Genomic DNA, 6,416 nt, shown 5'->3' on the forward strand with positions numbered 1-6,416 from the left:
TTTCATCGTGATTCGTTTGGCGCATCTTCAAACACGTCTGGAAATAATGCACATATGCAGGGGGAGCCTTCAGCCTTTGATCCTGTCTCTAGTTCAGCACAACCTGACCTAGATCCTCCAGCTGACACTGCAACACCCTTTGTGTCGACTGGACCACCTTCCCAGGGGGAGTCTGGCACAGCACAGGAACCCACAGATCATATTCAATGAAGGGGGAGATATTTGTAATTCGTTTCGCTTTTGTAGTGGCTTTGTTTATATTCCAAAAGACATTTATATCTGGTTTATTAACTTTTTTTGTGGACTTTAGTTTTGTTTGTTAGTCATTGAACATAACCTGTCAAGGGGGAGAATGTTAGTGTTATTATTTTGTGACAGTGTTTGTTCTGTTCAATGTCTAGTCGCATCTGGATTTTTAGTCTGTTATATCTGCACTAACGTTTGTTTACGAGAGTCTCATTTAAGTTTTAGTTAGTGCCAGCTGGACTTATTTTGTGGATATATAAATAGTCGGTTTCTGTTAGTAAAGTGGTTATCCATTAAATCGTTCAGACCGTTATTTCGGTTGTTTGTGAAGAGAGAGTCGTATCTTGTTTCTTGTTGTTGTGATTACAGGTCAGATCTTGGAGCTTGAGAGTGTTCATCAATGGCGGAATGATCAGAATCTGGAATTGCTGAGTTCAAACTGAAGGGAGTTCAGTGTCATCTTCATCATCAGATCTGAAGGGATTTCAGATTGAAGACATGTTGAAGAAGAGCTCAGTTGCTGCACAAGGGATTGTGCGTTAACAATCAGTGCTCTTGATTGTCGTTGGTAATTCATTACTGATTGCTGTTAAGGTTGTATTTGATTCCTTTAGAGAGAATTGGAAATTGTAATATGAACCTTTGAGAATTAGTGGATGAACTTACCCTGGTTCGGGGAACCCAAGCACTAGTCGGCTGAGATGTGTTCTCAGTGCAGATGAAGCTTGTAAATTGATGTGTGATTTACAGCTTGACTTTTAATTCATGTTCATAATTCATATCTTGAAATCAATCAATCTAAAGATAGACAACTTGGTAATTTGAATCATTAAAATCTACAAGTTGCACTTTCACAACTAAAAAATAATTTTCTATTTAATTAAGTGTCATGAAAAATAAATATTTAAGTATCATGATGAAAATCAACTTGGATATTTAATTTTTCAATTAAATTAAATGTATTAAATTCAAGAAATAAATAATTAAGTGTAGAGAAGGCTTAATTATTAATTTCTAGTTTAATACGAGGAAAAATATACTTAAATAAATTGTACCAAAATTAATTATTTAAATAATTAATTTCACAATGTATAATATTTTCCTATTTAATATTAGAAATAATAAGTAGTCTAGAAATAACTATCTAGAAAATATCTTATTTGACTAAGTATCTTTTCAACAAAAATTTGAAAAAAGTATCTAATTCAAGTTGTTATAGAAAAAATCTAGAACTTAAATATTTTCAAATTTAAATTTAACTAAATATAAAAAATTAAGTTGTAACCACTTAAATTGAAAAATATTCCATTTTAAGTTTAAAACTAACTTAAAAAATATCTTAAGAATCTTTAATAACTAATGCCTAGAATTCCTCAACTTAATTTTAAATTTAAAGAAAATATTCAAATTTAAGTTAGATAAGAAAAATCAGTTAATATAACTAATCTATAACTTAAATAGGAATATTTAATTAAATAAGCTCCAGAAAGAATCTCGTTAGTTAAAATTCTGTATTTAATTAAATACAAGAAAAATACAAATAGTTTGTCCAGAAATAATATCTAAAACTAAGAGTGTTTTTCTTAAAATTAACTTTAAAATATTAAAATGAAAAAAAAATCATATATTTTAAAAGTTAATTATGTTGCTAATCAATTTTATTAGGTTAAACTAATTTAATTAACCTAGCACAGTTATTCAAATCAGGCAAATGGGCCTTCACAATTGGAGTAGTTCATGTGAGGGGGAGCTGGGTTCAGTATGTCGTACCCACTTCTATTGGTCCCCAACTCTCACACAAGGCCCAAAAGAGAGGAATTTAACTTTAAAATAAATAACTTTTATTAATTGAATAGGTCCAAAAACTAAATGGACCTAAATAAAATCTATCATGGTGTGACATTTTATTTATCAACAACCTATATGCATCTATATAATAAAATAAACATATAGGCTCACACATGCACACATTTGGATGGATCCTATCATGTTGTTAGGTCATACACAGATGAAAGAAGATTGTAAAATGTACCTGTTACAAATTATTTACTTGACCAATTGAACCATGGGTTAAAATCAGATCATTGGATCTGTCAACAAGTTAACCATGGCTATTTGCAATCAAGCAATAATAGGTTTTATAAAACTTACAAACAAGCTAAAACACATACTCCTGCAACAAGGTTAGCTGGATAGTTGGATGTAGGATTTATTTAATTTTAAATAATTAAATTTCGAAAAAAATAATTAAATAATAAAAAATAATATTTAATTTTCGAATTTAAAAAAAAATAATATATATATTTTCGAAATTAATAATAATATTTAAAATTAAACCTACAATTTTGAAAAATTAGGTTTCAACTAACCTAAATATCATTTCAAAATTTGCTAACTACTTATAAAAAATTAATGTTATTTTATAAATAAAAATTAAATAAAAAATTTAAAAATATAAATAAATATCTTCTTCAGATTTTATGATTTAATTTAAATAAATAAAATAACAAAATTTAAAAGTTAGCAAAATATCTTACTTCTATTTAAAATATCATGATTATAGTTATCTTATTTTAAATTTAAATAAGGTCAAATTATTTAAAAAAAAATTAATTTAAGAAATTTAATATCTAACCTTCAATTTAAAAATAAGATAAGAATAATCAAATTTAAAAAGAAGATAAATAATTAAGCAAAAAAGATAGATATTTACTATTTTCAAATTCAAATTACACTAATATCATGAATTAATTTTAAAAAAATTAATTAATTTAATTATGATATTTAGAATTGAAATAGGAATAGTAAATGTCTAAATACAAAACTACACAAAAAATCGGAAGTTAAATCCATGAAATAGCATGAAAAATCGAAGAAAAACGAAAAAATTGCGAGCTGTACGGACAGTATGCTGTGCATACTGTCCGCGTGCGCGTATGGGAGTGCATGGCCGAGGAAACTCGACGCAGGAGGAGTGCTGCATGATTTTCGCGCGCGCAGGGACGTGATTCAGAGAAGAAGCTTGGTCAGCACCGTCTGAACGCGTGCTGTCCGAGGGTGTCACCCTCGTCCGCGCACGTGGCCCTGTTGCACGACCCTGATTTTTTTTCGAAACTTCAAAAAATCATAACTAATTCAAATTAAATCGAAATTGAGTTCTGTAAAAAAAGTAAATTGCTTAATTTTTTCGATACTATCCAATAAAAATAATTCCAGAAACAGAATTTCAATTATTTTTCACAAAAATTCACAAACATCAATCAATCATCAAATAACACACAACACAACATGAAACCATCCAAATCACAAACAATCGTTTTAAAGTCCGAATTTCTTGCAAGCAAATCAATTACCATGGCTCTGATACTAGTTTTTGGAATTTATTTTACCAGGATCTTAGATCTACTCACAAGTATGTTGTTTAACACCCTAAATATGAACTTTCTAAAACGATAAATAAACACATATAAAGTTAAGAAAACCTTACATTGATGACAGCGGAATAATGTCTCCTTCCACTTCTGTCGCAGAGTATTATCAAGATTTGAGCCCGAATGTCCTTCTCTTTGTGTGTGATCCTTCAGAGTCTTCCAATCTATGATTGATGTACCACTTGCTGTGTGTGGGCACTACTCTATCACTAAGGGTCGAAATTTAGAAGAAGAAAAGAGAGAGGGCTTGGTTCGGCTATAGAAGAGAGAGGGAAGGCTCAGTTTTTGTGAAAATAATTTTCTGACAGAAAAAGCATTGAAAACTTGTTATTTGACTGAGCCATCACTTTCTATTTATAGGCAACTACTAGATTTAGGTTAGCAATTATTTGGCATTAAAATAATGAAAATATTAATTGGAAAAAGCTATCCAAGTGGCCGACCATAGGTGTTAATGGGCCTTACTTGGATTTTGCAGTTTTCACAATTTTTATTTCTATTTTCTCAAAAACGCCAATTTTCCAATTCTAACTATTTAAATGCCAAAACTAATTATTTAATAACTAAAATAGATTATTAAATAATATTGTCATTTAATTTAATTATTAATTAGACATATAAAGTCTATTAATTAATAAATAAACCTAGAATCTCTTTTCTTTACAATTTCGCCCCTGCTTAGTGAAAACTCACAAATCAGACATAGTCTAACTTTAAAATTATAATTGATTAATCACAAATCAATTATTGAGTCTTACAAGCAGTATAGTCTCAACTAGAATGGGGACCATGGATCTATATGCTGAGCTTCCAATAAGTGAACCGAATTTACTAAGTGAATTCCTACTTATTAATTCTTCGTTGAATCCACTCTTAGAACTTAGAATTGCACTCTCAAACTTATATAGAGCATATTATATGTTCCACGATATAGATATGCTATCTTATTTAACCATTGTTATAATCTTATTGTGATCAAAGATCCTCTATATAGATGATTTACATCGAGATGGGATAATTTTACTGTTCTCACCCCTCAACGTATTTTGCCACTTAAAACACTTAGCTACCTGTAAATGATGTTTAGTGATCTAAGAATTAGTCACTTAAACAAGAGCTCATCCATTTACTTCTATTTAGCTAAGCTCGAAGGGAATCATCACTTGACTTCTATACACCAGTAGAAGCTATAGATTTCATATTTATGTTCAGCACTCCCACTCAATCATACTATCATGTTCCCAAAATATACGTATCACCCTGACCCAAAAGTAGGCTTAACTAATAAATCAAAGAACATGAATAGTACTCTTGAGTTGAGCCTAAGCATATCAGGATTTAGATTCTTTTAATCTTAAGGTCAACTACTGATATTGACTTGGAAAGATATGACGGTAAGTTTATAATATCTTAACTAAGTTACAATATCGGTCCAGTCCAATGTATACTCCATACATTCGAAACTAGTATACTTTACCAATGTCCTGGAAAGAACATAACACTTACTCCAAGTGTAAGTACACATCATCGCTGATTATCACATTAGTGTAAATCCAAAACACTGATGAAACAGAGACTTAGTCTTTTGATTCATATGATCACAATCACATTCCACTGTGTTGACGATACTGTAATTGTGAATATACATATGATCTGGACTTAACAGATTTTGTGTGTAAATGTAATAAACATATTAAACCATTAGCATGTAAAATTCATGCAAACATAAATCACTTCAAATTTCTTATATTGATAACTAATCAGATTGTAAAGGGTTTTATTTAGGGCACAAAACCCAACATGAAGGTGGTGACTTAGCTTCAGTCACTGAAGCTGATCTCATTGCCTTTAAGCTTTCAAATGCTTCTTCCTTCACTGATTTCTTCACTCCATCTCACCTAAATTTCTACACACCAAATTCAAAATCAAAAGCCCCATTTCTTGAAAATTCGATAACTTTGAACAAATCCCACCAAATTCAAAACCCTATTTGTTGAAAAAGTCAATAACTTAAACCAAACCCACCAAATTTAAAACCACAAAAACAAAAACCCGTTTCTTAAAGATTCAATAACTGAAACCAATCCCCACCAAATTCAAAACTCTAGTTTTTCATAAAGTCAGTAACTTGAACCGAAACCCATCAAATTCTTCAATCAATGTTCTGTTTTGAAGATAAAAAGAGGAGAAATTTACAAGTCCTTTGCGCGGCGGGCTTGGCGGCGGAGCGAGCGGAAGAGGAAGACAACAATGGAACTGGTGAGTAGAACAGTGGTGGCAACTTGGAGAGAAGAGGGTTCGTCAGAAGTGGTGAAAATCGGAGCTATAGATTGGAAAAACTCTACAGGACCTTCTTCTTCCTCTTCTGGAACATTGTTTGTTGTTGTTGTGGGTTCAGAAGCTCGAGCTAGCCTTGGTTTGGGTCGGGTTCGAGGTTCGTAAGGGAGCAGAGATGGGTCTGAGAGTAAGTGGAGGAGAGAGAAAGTGGTTATGGAGATGATGATGATGAGAGAGGGGCAAATGGGTGGTGGATTGGGGTGGTCGGAGATCTCCCGGGGTGGCTTGGGGTGGTCAGAGATCGAGAGAGAGGTGGGTGCCGAGGAGATCGAGAGATTAAGAGAGTGATAGAGCGAGATGAACAGAATAAGAAAGAAAAGAAAAAAAAAAAGAAAGAAAAAGAAAGAAAGGAAAAAAAGAAAAAAAAGAGAAAATTTATTTTTTATTTATATTTTTTTTAAT

Source organism: Cannabis sativa, chromosome 9 (genome assembly GCF_029168945.1).
Source record: "Cannabis sativa cultivar Pink pepper isolate KNU-18-1 chromosome 9, ASM2916894v1, whole genome shotgun sequence".
In the NCBI taxonomy this organism is placed as follows: Eukaryota; Viridiplantae; Streptophyta; class Magnoliopsida; order Rosales; family Cannabaceae; genus Cannabis; species Cannabis sativa.